We start from the raw sequence: 14,716 nt of genomic DNA on the forward strand, positions 1-14,716 counted from the left end.
TGTGCAGGTTAGGGTGGATTGGCCATGGGAAATTGTCCCATAGTGCCCAGGGATGTGCTGGTTGGGGTGGATTGGCCATGCTAAATTGTCCCATAGTGTCCAGGGATGTGCAGGTTAGGGTGGGTTGGCTGTGGGAAATTGTCCCATAGTGTCCAGGGATGTGCAGGTTCGGGTGGATTGGCCATGGGAAATTGTCCCATAGTGCCCCCAGGGATGTACATGTTAGGGTGGATTGGCCATGGGGAATTGTCCCATAGTGTCCAGGGATGTGCAGGTTAGGGTGGATTGGCCATGGGAAATTGTCCCATAGTGCCCAGGGATGTGCAGGTTAGGGTGGATTGGCCATGGGAAATTGTCCCATAGTGCCCAGGGATGTGCAGGTTAGGGTGGATTGGCCATGGGAAATTGTCCCATTGTGTTAGGTGCATTAGTCAGAGGGCAAGGGGTCTGGGTGGGTTACTCTTCGGAGGGTCGGTGTGGACTGGTGGGGCCGAAGGGCCTGTTTCCACACTGTAGGGAATCTAATCTAATCTAATCCCAGCTCTCTGTATGTGCCATATACCTCCTCCTTTTTCTTGGCCAGAGCCTCAATTTCTCTAGTCATCCCGCATTCCCTGGACCTACCAGCCTTGTCCTTCACTCCAACAGGAACATACTGTCTCTGAACTCTCATTGTCTGTGTTTTTGAGGCCTCCCTTTTTTCCAGCCGTCTCTTTACCTGCAAATAGCGTTTCCCAATCGACTTTAGAAAGTTCTTGCCTAATACTGTCAGAATTGGCTTTAAGTTTGAGGTCAAGTCTATACCTTTCCATCACTATTTTAAAACAGTAGGATTATGGTCACTGGTGACGCCCACCTTCTACAAAAAGAATTTATGATAAAGTTCAATCTCACTATGGCTGTGTCTAACTGCAGCAAGATGTCAGTGTGTATGTTTGTATCTCCATAACTTCATTACGGAGAGCACTGCATTTACTCTCAAGATGTACCAAAGCACTTTCCGGTCAATGAATTCCTGTTGTCCTGCTGACAATATTGTTACAAATCCTGGAACATGGCTTACACATTGCAAACGTCAAACCTGTGTGGGTTGTCTGAGATATCCTGACAACAGATTGGGGGACAGCGATGGTCTCATGGTATTGTTGCTGATCGTTAATCCAGAGACCCAGGGAATGTTGTGAGGACCCATGTTCAAATCCGCCCCCCAAACAGATGGTAGAATTTGACAAAAAATAATCTGGAATCATGCTTCCAATGCTGACCATGAATTCATTGTTGGGAAACCCCCATCTGAGTCACGAATGTAGTGTAGGGAAGGAAACTGACATCCTTACCTAGTCTGGCCTAGACATGACTCCAGGCTCTGGGCAATTAAACACATCCCACAAATAAATATAAAAACATTCAGAGACCAACATACACGATATACATTTTGTGTATATAATATAGTTAATATACATTTTAACTTTTATCCTCATGGATTTATGACTTATTTCTAATCTCTGTGTATGTGTATACCATTGTTGTTATTTTATAAAGTTCATTCTTTTTAAATTAACCTTGTTGCAACCAATAAATAATGAATAGATCCACCTTATACTTCCTTACCCAAGAGATTAAGAATTTCGGGTATCCAGTCTAGAACTGTAACATAGAACGTAGAAAAGTACAGCACAGAACAGGCCCTTCGGCCCACGATGTTGTGCCGAGATTTAACCCTAATGTAAAATATAGTAACTTAACCTACACACCCCTCAACTCACTGCTATCCATGTGCATGACCAGCAATCGCTTAAATATCCCCAATGACTTTGCTCCCACCACCCCCGCTGGCAATGCATTCCACGCATTCACAACTCTCTGTGTAAAGAACCTACCTCTGACGTCTCCTTTATACCTTTCCCCTAATATCTTCAAACTCTGACCCCTCGTACTAGTCAATCCTGCCCTGGGGAAAAGTCTCTGGCTATTGACTCTATCTGTTCCACTCATTATTTTGTACACCTCGATCAGGTCCCTCTCTTCCTCCTCCTCTCCACAGAGAAAAGTCCGAGCTTACTCAACCTCTCTTCACAAGGCAGGCCCTCCAGTCCAGGCAGCATCCTGGTAAACCTTCTTTGCACCCTCTCCAAAGCCTCTGTATCTTTCCTATAAACAGATTGGAGAAACTCACCCACATTGTTTCTGATTATGACAGAGGTGAGGGATAAATGTTGGTGTTGAGAACTCCCGTGTCCTTCAGACAGTGTCACTGGATTATTGACCCCTGTTCAAACAGTCAGTTTAAAAGCTCACCCAAAGGGTACTGAGATATTCAGGGAGTGTTGCAGAGTGAGGTTTGAATCTACAAATGTCTAACCCTGCAGTGATCTGAGGTTTAGAGTTCACAGCTGTGACTGGACTTTCCTTTAACAAATGTCAGTCTGTCTTCTGCTCCATAACCTGCTCAATATCATCTTCATTTCCCTTTTCCAGTTTTCCCACTGGCATACAGAATTGTTGAAGCGCTTGGATTTGTCTTCATCTCAGCAATAATCTTTTATAACATTTTCTATTATCTACATCCTGAAAGTCAACTCCGAAGGTCGTTTCTGGCAAACCAACGTAAGCTGAAACAACAGCATTTAATTTCCGAATTGGAATACCGCTGGAGAGGGTGTCCGAGATGGTTTATCCCACCCTCAACCAGACAACGCCAAATTTCAAACACTTACATTACCGGTGGGAAAGCTGCTGATTGGTTGGCAGGGTTGACTCTGGTTGGCCAAGGTGACATCATGAAGAGAGGACTGGTTTTTCAGAAAGGGTGAAAGGTTGTCGCTCATTCTGCCATAAGGTGCGTTTCGTTAACGCGAATTCGCTGCAATGCGATTGATGAATTGGGGACCCTGTTTCTAAAGCACAAACTTTTAAAATTTGTGTTGACTGTGATGCGATTACATCGCCAACACTTTAAGTGCTATTTCTAAAGCACGGTTTTCCTATAACGTGGGGCTACACAAGAAAGCAGCCGCCATGTTATAGAAGAACAGACTAACCAGCTGACATATTAGGTACACCTTATCCAATTGGAAACTGGCAATGTCCCGACCAATTGGCTGCCAACCAATCAGCTCCCTCCTCAAGTGTGTTGGTTTTCCCCTCGAATGTGTATTCTTGCAAAATATCGTAATGAGTGCAAAATGGAAAGTGTCATTTTATTCAGCAAAGGTATCAGACTTACAGTCATAGAGTTGTACAACATAGCAACAACCCCTTCCTTCCAATTCATCCTTGCTAACCAGATATCTTTAATTAATTGAGTCACATTTGGCCTATATCCTTCTAAGCCCTTCCTATTCATGTACCCATCTAGAAATTAGGCCATTCAGCCATTGAGTCTTTTAAATGTTAAATTGTACCAGCCTCCACCACTTCCTCTGGCAGCTCATCTCATACATGCACCACCCTCTGTGTGAAAAAGTTGCCCCTCAGGTCCCTTTCACCCTACACCTGTGCCTGTAGTTTTAAACTGCCCCACACCAGGGAAAAGACTTTGTCTATTTACCCTATCCATGCCCCTGATGATTTTATAAACCTCTATAAGGTCACCCCTCAGCCTCCGACGCTCCAGGGAAAACAGCCCCAGCCTGTTCAGCCTCTCCCTGTGGCTCAAATCCTCCATCCCTGGCAACATCCTTGTAAATCTTTTCTCAACCATTTCAAGTTTCACAACATCTTTCCGAGAGGAGGGAGACCAGAATTGCAAGCCGTATTCCAAAACTTGAACATATTTATTTTGTTTGTAGAGATAGGGCCCCTGTAAATGCATGTCTTCCTTACAGCTAGTGTGACTGAGTCACATTCAAACAAGAACAAAGAAAATGTACAGCCCAGGAACAGGCCCTTCGGCCCTCCAAGCCTGAGCCAATCTAAACCCACTGTCTAAACCTGCCGTCCAATTCCTAAGCATCTGTATCCCTATGCTACCCATCTACTCATGCATCTGGCCAGATGCGTGTTAAATGAATCTACCGTGCCTGCCTCTACTATCTCTGCTGGCAATGCGTTCCAGGCACCTACTACCTTCTGTGTAAAGTACTTGCCGCGTGTATTCCCCTTAAACTTTTCACCTCTCACCTTGAAAGCGTAACCTCTGGTTATTGAATCCTTCACCTTAGGAAAAAGCTTATCTCTATCTACCCTGTCCATACCCTTCATGATTTTGTAGACCTCAATCAGGTTCTCCCTCAATCTCCTTTTTTCTAATGAAAACAATCCTAACCCACTCAACCTCTCTTCATAGCTAGCACCTTCCATGCCAGGTTGGAGTTAAATTGGCTGTTAATGTAGCTTTTAGCACACCAAGGGTTGTTCAGCAAGTGCCACACCTAATTGTAGAATTGTTCATTCAGCTGGTGTTGTGTTCGGGGTTTTACCGCAAGCACAGGCTGTTTCTGGACAGTTTGTATTTCTGGATTCTGGGAATGTTCCTGCAGACCAGAAAGTGTAACCTCGTTATTTACAGAGAGAAGGATAAAATGGACCACTACAGATCAGCGAGTCTATCTCCGAGGGAAATTGCTAGAACCTAGTTTGTGCAGGTTTGGGTCCTATACCTCAGGAAGGATGCACTGGCTTTGGGGCAGCTCCAGAGGAGGTTCCCGAGAATGGGCCCAGAAACAAAAAGCTTAACGTCTGAGGAATGTTTGAGGACCCTGGGTTTATACTCGATGGAATTGAGCAGGATGAGGAGGGGGGGGGGGGGATCCTGGACAGGGTGGATGTTGGGAAGATGTTTCCATTGGGAGGAGAGACTGGGACCCGAGGGCACAGCCTTAGAGTAAAGGGAAGGCCTTTTAGAACAGAGAGAAGGAGAAACATCTTCAGCCAGAGAGTGGGGCATCAATGGGATTCATTACCACAGAAGGCTGGGGAGGTCAGGGCAGTGAGGATATTTTAGGCGGAGATAGATAGGTTCTTGGGTATCAAGAGGGTCAAGTGTTATGGGGAGAAAGCAGGAGAATGGGGTTGAGAAATCTATCAGCCACAATTGAATGGCGGAGCAGACTGGATGGGCTGAATGGCCTCATTTCTGCTGCTATGTCTTACGGCATTATAATCTCTAATTAATCACCTATGCAGGGTCAACATGGATTTATGAACAGGGAATCATACCTTTGTAGTTTTTGTGGAGGTTGCTTGCAGGGTAGATGAGGTAGGGGGGACAGTATTGAGAGTTTCAGAAGGCTTCCAGTCAGGTGCCAACCAACAGCCAGAGACCGGAGTGGGGAATGGAGCCAGGCTGAAACATTTCACAAAGTGGTGAGCAGTTTGGAAAGGTCTGCACATGTCTCTGCTCAGATGATGGAGCCAGCTCAAGGTCAGAGTGACAATAGCAGACACAGCTATGAGTTAGGCTGATACATGGCCTGGAGAAATGAGCGGCTGGTGTAGGAGAATTGGTTTCAAGTTCGTGGGGTACCAGTGACACGGGATATCGGGAAATCTCCACGTGAACTCCACTGGGGAATGGTGTTCTTGCCATTCGGGAAGGGGAGAGGATTTCAAACCAAATAGTCAGAGTGAGGGATTCTATTTAGGAAGTTGTGTTAAATCCTCGCCCTCCCTCTCCAATAATTCTTCAAGCGGGTTTGAGTTCTCCCACGCACTGCACTAAGGTGGACAATACATCAAGGTTTCTGTCTGTCCCCTTAATGAGGCTTCTACGCAGCCCTGTAAAACCAACGTTTCCTCCTTCCCATTGGTACCTCGAGGAGCCACAGTTGTCTATCCTGTGGCCTGTGAGTCAGGCAGCTGGGGATTCAATTCCAAAAGGTGGAGCCAGGAGATCAGCCTGGAGGGGATAATGGTGTGGAAGGTAGAGCTGTCATCAACGAGCAGGAGTCTGACCTAGGTGACCTTGTTCCAGGGCTGAGTGTAGGGCCAGGGGGATGGTAGGCACATTGTAGGGGATTGAGGCAGAATGGGAGACTGGGGTTAACATTGGCCATGACCAGCCTCTCGAAGCACTGCGTGGTTATGGAGGACCGAGCCACTGGGCGGGTGTTGTTAACGTGCATTGTATGTCTTATCTTTGGTACCAGGATGATGGTGGTGTTTCCGAAGCAGGTGGGGGCGTCAGATTGGAGCAAGGAGAGGTTCAGATGCCAGCGTTTCCTCCCCCCAGCTGGTCAGCACCGGGTCTGAATGCATGGCCACGCAGGAACATCACCATCCTCAGCTGCGGTCATTTGGAGCCACCCAGTAACCGACCCATGTTTCTGCGTTACTCATCAGGTCTTTGCTGCTGATGTTGGATTGTCGACCCAGAGGCACCACTAATCTTCCATTTAGTCTGAGCTCACATTGCCGGGCAGACTCACAGAAGGGACTGTGCAGGCAGGCTCACTCCGGTTTCTGCTGGTTTTCACTGAGCGGGGAGACTGTGGGTCACCTTCGATAAAGTCAGGTTCAGAAAAGATTTACAAGGATGTTGCCAGGGTTGGAGGGTCTGAGCTACAGGGAGAGGCTGAACAGGCTGGGGCTGTTTTCCCTGGAGCATCGGAGGCTGAGGGGTGACCTTATAAAGGTTTATAAAATCATGAGGGGCATGGATAGGATAAATAGACAAAGTCTTTTCCCCCCAGGGGTGGGGGAGTCCAGAACTAGAGGGGCATAGGTTTAGGGTGAGAGGGGATATAAAAGAAACCTAAGGAGGATGAACTGCCAGAGGATGTGGTGGAGGCTGGTACAATTACAACATTTAAAAGGCATTTGGATGGGTATATGAATAGGAAGGGTTTGGAGGGATATGGGCCGGGTGCTGGCAGGTGGGACTAGATTGGGTTGGGTTAGCTGGTCGGCATGGACGGGTTGGACTGAAGCGTCTGTTTCCATGCTGTACATCTCAATGACTCTATGACTCTAAGTTGATAGCCTTCCGGATTATTCCCAGTCAGGGCACGTTGGGAAGTGGGATGCTGGATGGGTTGGGAAGGGCTGTTTCCTGTCTTCCAATGGCCATCCACATTAGTACATTGAGGACAGTGTCAGTGCAGACTGGGTCCAGGATGGTTCGTTGTTGACTGGCTGGTCACTGAAAGAGTTCAGGTCAGTTCACGGTTGGCCAGAGAACGGACCGTGGTATCGGGTGGGGTTTTGTTGGTAACATCAAAGTGCTTGGGAAGGTTAGAGTGCATCATCATTACCGCAGTAATCAGGTAGTTAAACTGATAAACAGAGGTGTCAGTTCATGTAAACATCTAATACTCTGCCCATTTACCTGGATTACATCTTCAAATTTGACTCATTTCCAGGACATCGCAACTTTTTCCTGGTTTATGGATTGATAGAAATAATGATTTCAGCCATACCGATTTACAGAGGGCAACAGGACAGTGAGTACTGCTGACAAAACCGACTGTCTCTGTGTCGCGGTTGTATTTAACATGCTGATCTCGTCCATTTCAAACTACACGATGAGCAAGTACAGCATGTTCCAACTGCCTTTGTTTAGAACACTGAAGTGTCTGACAAGACTAAGGTAGTTCTTCTGAAAGGGTTAGTGTTGGAGATTACAACAATCTCCACCGTCTCTGAGGATGTCACCCGGGCTAGGGAGCACTCGGACTCCCCTAGAGGGAGGAGAGCTGGCCCAGGGCCTCCTGAGAGTCTTAGTGACAGAGGGATGGAATCCAACAGGGATCAGAGTGGTATGGGCTATGCTGAAATGTGGGTAGTTCTACTCCAGCAGTGTGAGAGAGAGAGAGAGCGAGAGACAGGCAGCTATTACAGGAGGTGCCACCGCAGGTAAGGAGATGTCGGGGGTGACAGAGTGAGTGGGCAGGCAGTGCAGAGTTAATGGTATCAGGGTTTCTGATTACAAACTGTATAAATCAGCTTGATACTTGCTGAACAATCCTGATCACTCGATAAATCAATAGTTGTGTTTTTTATTTAAAACTTATAATGAATAAGGTATATAACAGTACAGCTGCAACATGAGGAGTGGTAGATGGAGTTTAATTTAATTTAAATGCGAGGTGCTGTAGTTTGGACAGGTAAATCAGAGCAGGACTTATACACTTAATGGTAATGTCCTGGGGAGTGTTGCTGAACAAAGAGACCTTGGAGTGCAGGTTCATAGCTCCTTGAAAGTGGAGTCACAGGTAGATAGGATAGTGAAGAAGGTGTTTGGTATGCTTTCCTTTATTGGTCAGAGTATTGAGTACAGGAGTTGGGAGGTCATGTTGCGGCTGTACAGGACATTGGTTAGGCCACTGCTGGAATATTGCATGCAATTCTGGTCTCCTTCCTATCGGAAAGATGTTATGAAACTTGAAAGGGTTCAGAAAAAATTTACAAGGATGTTGCCAGGGTTGGAGGATCTGAGCTACAGGGAGAGGCTGAACAGGCTGGGGCTGTTTTCCCTGGAGTACGTGTATGGAATGAGCTGCCAGAGGATGTGGTGGAGGCTGGTACAATTACAACATTTAAGAGGCATTTGGATGGGTATATGAATAGGAAGGGTTTGGAGGGATATGGGCCGGGTGTTGGCAGGTGGGACTAGATTGGGTTGTGATATCTGGTCGGCATGGACGGGTTGGGCCGAAGGGTCTGTTTCCGTGCTGTACATCTCTATGACTCTATCTGACTGTGTCTGTAACTGGCGACAGCATTTAAATGGAAGCGTTAACCCTGGGACCGGTGGGATCAAACAGAGAGTTCCACTCCCCAGCCTCAGACATGACCCAGTCATATTGTATTAAGTTTGAGAATGAGTGTTATTAACTCTTCGATAATTTCACCGAGAGTATCAATTCTCTTCCTACAGTTCACCTGTGCCAGTTATCCACAAGTTCCATTCCAGGAACAGTTGCTATCGCAGTGGTGATTATTATTTTTACATTGGGATTAGCATTCACTACACTGGTGAAATTCAGTAAGTGCTGATTATCCCGTTCTACTTTTCTGGTCCCCCGCCCCTCTCCCCAATCTTGCCTGGTGTATTTCAAACTTTTAAGAGTTTTATTTCAGATCCTGCCCGTTAAAAAATGTTTAATTCGATCGCACTTCCTCGTTCTTTAAAACTCTGTTGAAAAATCCCCACCCTTCAGCTCTTTGCCTGCTAGGAGATCCCCTTCCCTTCAATTACAAACGAAATGCTGATGACCTGAAACCAAAAATGAAAATCCGAAATTGCTGGAGAAACTCAGCCAGTCTGGCAGCATCCGCAGAGAGAGAAAGGAAAATTAACGTTTCAAAACCAGTGAATCTTTCGTCAGGACTGGCATTAAACTGTCATCTGTTATCATTCCCGTTCGATGTTCACCATTAGTCCTGCACTAAGAACCGAGTTGTCCTATTTCCCCTGCACTGACTTTGAACATTACACCTTAAGTTGCTAAACGCCTGTTGTTCAACCCTTACCCAGTAAACCACAACCAGCTTTGAACCTCATCTGTTAAATCTTTCCGATGTGTTCTGAAGAATGTGAGATGATAATTATTACAGCTGAGAATTTCCTGCATCTAATGTTTGTATTTCCAATGTTGGTTTTCCACCTTTTAAAGTCTTGCCTCCTTTATTGAGCAGATTGTCCAAGAGATTTCCATCGATTAACTTACAGCCACCAGACCTCCTTCCGTTAAACATCTGATGTTCATTTTTAAACCTTCATTCAAAATTAACTATCCACTCTCATCTCTGTTGTTGCAATTCACGGTGGCTCAGTGGTTAGCACTGCTCCCTCACAGCGGCAGGGACCCAGATTCGATCCCACCCTCGGGCGACTCTCTGTGTGGAGTTTGCACGTTCTCCCCATGTCTGCGTGGGTTTCCTCCGGGTGCTCCAGTTTCCACCCACAGTCCAAAGATGTGTAGGTTAGGGTGGATTGGCAATGGGAAATTGTCCCGTAGTGCCCAGGGATGTTCAGGTTAGGGTGGATTGGCCATGGGAAATTGTCCAATAGTGCTCAGGGATGTGTAGGTTAGAGTGGATTGGCCAATTTCCAGTGATGTGCAGGTTAGGGTGGATTGGCCATGGGAAATTGTCCCACAGTTTCCAGAGATGTGCAGGTTAGGGTGGATTGGCCATGGGAAATTGTCCCATAGTGCCCAGGGATGTGCTGGTTAGGGTGGATTGGCCATGGGAAATTGTCCCATAGTGCCCAGGGATGTGCAGGTTAGGGTGGATTGGTCATGGAAAATTGTCCCATGGTGCCCAGGGATGTGTAGGTTAGGGTGGATTGGAATGGGGAATTGTCCCGTAGTGTCCCAGGGATGTGCAGGTTAGGGTGGATTGGCCATGGGGAATTGTCCCGTAGTGCCCAGGGATGTGCAGGTTAGGGTGGATTGGCCATGGGAAATTGTCCCATAGTGCCCAGGGATGTGCAGGTTAGGGTGGATTGGCCATGGGTAATTGTCCCGTAGTGCCCAGGGATGTGCAGGTTAGGGTGGATTGGCCATGGGAAATTGTCCCATAGTGCCCAGGGATGTGCAGGTTAGTGTGGATTGGTCATGGGAAATTGTCCCCTAGTGTCCCAGGGATGTGTTGGTTAGTATATTAGTCATTTTGGATGTGGGGTCATGGGAGACTGGGCTGAGGGGGAAGTTGTATTGGGTCTGGGTGAGATGTTCTTCAGAGAGTCGGTGTGAACTCAATGGGCCGAATAGCCTATTTGCACGCTTTGGGGATCCTATGATCCTGACCTGTGCCTCAGAAGTGGGTAAAGTGCAGAGGTACATGTGTCCCTGTACAAATCTTTGCAGGTGCTGAGTGAGCCCATGACTGAGCAGATTCTGGGCTCCACACATCAGAGTGAGGATAAAGCTGTGTAATGGGTTGGCTCGGTCACAGCTGGATTGACTGTGTCTAGTGCAGGTCGTGATTCCACACCTCAGGAATGATGCAGAGGTAGTGGGGGGGGAAGCCACCATGATGGTTCCAGTGATGAGCAACTCCAGTTGGACACGGACAGCTTGGAAGGATTAGGTCTGTTGTCCTTAGAGACGTTTAAGGGAGATTTGATTGAGATAATTGGAGTCATAGTCACAGAGATGTACAACACGGAAACAGACCCTTCGGTCCAACTCCTCCATGCCAACCAGATTTCCTAACCTAATCTAGTCCCACCTCCCAGCATTTGGCCCATATCCCTGTAAACCCTTCCTGTTCACCGTGTGAACCTCTCCTGTTGTCTGAGTGAAGGACCATGTAACACAGCTTGAATCTGGTTGACTGAAGCACACCTGGCCACACTGCAGACAGAGTATTCTGCACAGCGCGTGTTTAGAACCTGCAATTGATTGCCTTCGGGTTGTTGTGTCTTTGTTTCCCAACCCCGGTGAAACATCCGGGGGAACACTTCCAAGGAAGCAGAGATCTGACCCCGGACCACGTGACTCACGGGTGGGAGGGAGCTTGCCTCAGAGCGCAGTGGGGACTTCACTGTCAGGGCTTTGTGAAGGGATCGGGGATCATTATCTGACAAAATAAGAATGTTTACATTTAGGGGCGGATTGAGAGAATATAGCATTAAACTGCCTTTATCACGGATGCAGTAACTTTGAGAGAGGGTTGGTCAATAATTAAAGTTCAGTTTCCACAAACATTGACACAATGCGTTTTGGATTTTATTCCCAGTGATGACATGGACTAGATTTCGAAGATTGAGCCATTTGTCATCAAGATGAAAGTTTCCGCAGCGACAGCACTGGGTCTACACCAGGTACAGTACAAGAAACAGAATATAGTTTCCATACCCACTCACTGCCTAATTACCCATCTGCCATTTTTCAGCCCATTTCATCAAGATCTCTTTGTAATCTGAGCAGTTTACAGTGTGAAGTGTTTGTTCTGATCTTGCCTGAACCTCCTGAGTCTTTCTGTCTGTCCTTATTTCAGACTTGCAGCATCTTCCAGTACGTTTCTGCTTTTGTCCCACTGCTTTCTGACCAGACAGTCAATACAGATTCAAAATAGCCAATAATTATGCAATTAATTACAGGAACACCATTCCTAAATTCTTAGTAACATTTGGGTAAACACAGGTAACTTTAGTTCATTCCGCTAGGAAACACTGAGAAGTCACTCTGCACTAATGTGATATTTTACGTCCAGTCGTCCTGAATAAAATAGTTTCATTCTCAAGGGTGTGGCACGGTGGCTCAGGGGTTAGCACTGCTGCCTCACAGCGCCAGGGAGCCGGGTTCGATCCCACCCTCAGGTGACTGTCTCTGTGGAGTTTGCACATTCTCCCCGTGTCTGCGTGGGTTTCCTCCGGGTGCTCCGGTTTCCTCCCACAGTCCAAATGTATGCGGGATAGGGTGGATTAGCCATGCTAAATTGTCCTTTTCGTGAGCAGGCTAGGCTGGATTAGCCATGGATGGAAATGTGTTGCTGGAAAAGCACAGCAGGTCAGGCAGCATCTAGGGAACAGGAGAATCAACGTTTCGGGCATTAGCCCTTCTTCAGGAATGGATTAGCCATGGGAACTGCGGGGCTACAGGGATAGGGGAGGAGGGTAGGTCTGGGTTCAGAGGGTTATAGAGTTACACAGCACGGAAACAGACCTTTCCAGTCCATGCCGACCATAACCCCAAACTAAATTAGTCCCACCTGCCTGCTCCTGGCCGTATCCCTCCAAACCTTTCCCATTCATGTCCTTATCCAAATATCTTTTAAACATTGTAACCATATCCACCACTTGCTCAGGAAATCACTGCACACATGAACCACTCTCTGTGTAAATAATTTGCTCCTTATGTCTTTTTTCAATCTCTCTCCTCTCACCTTAACAATGTGTCCCCCTAGTCTTGAAATCCCCACAAACCCAGGGAAAAGACAGCTACCACTAACTCTATCTGTACCCCTCATTATTTTATAAACTTCTATAAGGTCGCCTCTCAGACTCCTACGCTCCAGTGAAAAAAAAGTCCCAGCCCATCCAGCCTCTTCTTTATAACTCAAACCCTCCACACCCCAGCAACATCCTGGTCAATCTCTTCTGAATCCTCTCCAGCTTAATATCATCCTTCCTACAGCAGGATGACCAGACGTGGACACCGTATTCTAGAACAGGCCTGACCAACATCCTGTACAACCTCAGCATGACGTCCCAACCCCTACACTCAAAGGGCTGAGCACTGAAGGAAAGTGTGTGTGCCAAACACCGACTTAACCGTCCTGCCTCCATGTGACGCAAACTTCAAAGAATTAAGTACCTGCATCCCTTGGGTCTCTCTGTTCGACAACACTACCCAAGGCCCTTCTATTAATGGTACAATCCCTACCCTTGTTGTTGGACCAAAATGCGATGTCTTGCATCCATCCAGATTGAACTCCATCTGCCATTTTTCAGCCCATTGACCCATTTCATCACGATCCCTCTATGTTCTTAGAGACCCTTCTTCACTGCCCACTGCGGCACCAATGTTGGTGTCGTCCACAAACTTATTAACCGTGTCTTCTATATTCTCATCTGAATCATTTATGTAAATGAGCAATAAAAGCGGACCTAGGACTGATCCCTGTGGGATACTGCTGGTCACAGGCCTCCAGTTTGATAACCACCCCTCCACCATTACTCTCTGTCTCCTGCCGTTAAGTCAATTTTGTATCCAATTGCCAAGCTCCCCCTGAATCCCATGTGATCTAACTTTACTAATTAATCTACCATGCAGAATCTTATCGAAGGCTTTACTAAAGTCCACATACACAACATCTACCACTCTGCCATCATCAATCCTGTTTGGTGACTTGCTCAAAAAAACTCAATCAAGGTTGTGAGACACAATTTTCCTCCCATTAAATCATGCTAACTCTCCCTCCAACAATTTTTGCCTCTCTAAACATCCATAAATGCCCACAACTGAAGACTGACTCAAAGGTCTACAGTTCCCCAGATTCCCCTTACAAACTTTCTTACAAGCAAAGCTACAGCATTAGCCACCCTCCAGTCATCAGGCACCTCTCCCGCAGTTACAGACAATGGAAATATTTCTGCAATGGGTTTCGATATTCCTTTCCTTACTTCTCACAACGTTCCTGGACACATTAGGTCAGGTCCCAGAGATTGAACAGTGCGTGGACTTGATGGGCCAAATGGCCCTCCTCCATACTGTGAGAATTCTAAAATGTTAGCTGCACGATGAGAAGATCTTTCCCCATGTTTTTGACATGAGATCAGCAGACCCCCTCTAGGGGAGTGAATGGATGCTATACTAACCAGCGTCCAGTGAAAAGTAATTCTTTCTCTGAGAAGTCGAATATTCTTGTTTGGAAAGCTGACGATGTGATCCCCTCAGATCGAAGATACTCCGTCAATAGGGATCAAGGTGTGGAGGGTACAGAAAGTAAACATCACGAAAATGGTCAGGGGTCAGTAACCGGAAGACCCAGTTTAAATGTGAAAATCCCGTGGCGGTGTGGTAATGAAGGCTTATGTTAGGGTGGGATGATGGCGTTTGATTCACTGGTTGCTATTGGAAGGAAATGTGATAAATACTGGAAGGCAAAGTAGATTTAAGGCAAATGAAACCAAGCCCTGTCGGTAGAACTGGGTCCATCCATCCTAACCACAGTTTTTATAGAGTCATAGCACGGAAACAGACCCTTCGCTCCAACCCGTCCATGCCGACCAGATATCCCAACCCAATCTAGTCCCACCTGCCAGCACCCGGCCCATATCCCTCCAAACCCTTCCTATTCATATACCCATCCAAATGCCTCT

The 14,716-nt window shown here is 46.8% G+C and overlaps 1 long non-coding RNA gene across 1 annotated transcript in view; it reads left to right on the top strand.

Moving 5' to 3' along the window:
• The first annotated feature begins 2,479 nt into the window (after window positions 1–2,479).
• LOC122547094 overlaps window positions 2,480–14,716 on the top strand; it is a 13,506-nt gene continuing 1,269 nt past the window's right edge. The window contains exons 1-4 of the long non-coding RNA XR_006310880.1: window positions 2,480–2,607; window positions 7,302–7,382; window positions 8,819–8,926; window positions 11,629–11,713. This is a non-coding gene — a long non-coding RNA (uncharacterized LOC122547094). The remainder of the gene's footprint in view (window positions 2,608–7,301; window positions 7,383–8,818; window positions 8,927–11,628; window positions 11,714–14,716) is intronic.

This window comes from Chiloscyllium plagiosum, unplaced genomic scaffold (assembly GCF_004010195.1).
Source record: "Chiloscyllium plagiosum isolate BGI_BamShark_2017 unplaced genomic scaffold, ASM401019v2 scaf_3037, whole genome shotgun sequence".
NCBI classification, from domain to species: Eukaryota; Metazoa; Chordata; class Chondrichthyes; order Orectolobiformes; family Hemiscylliidae; genus Chiloscyllium; species Chiloscyllium plagiosum.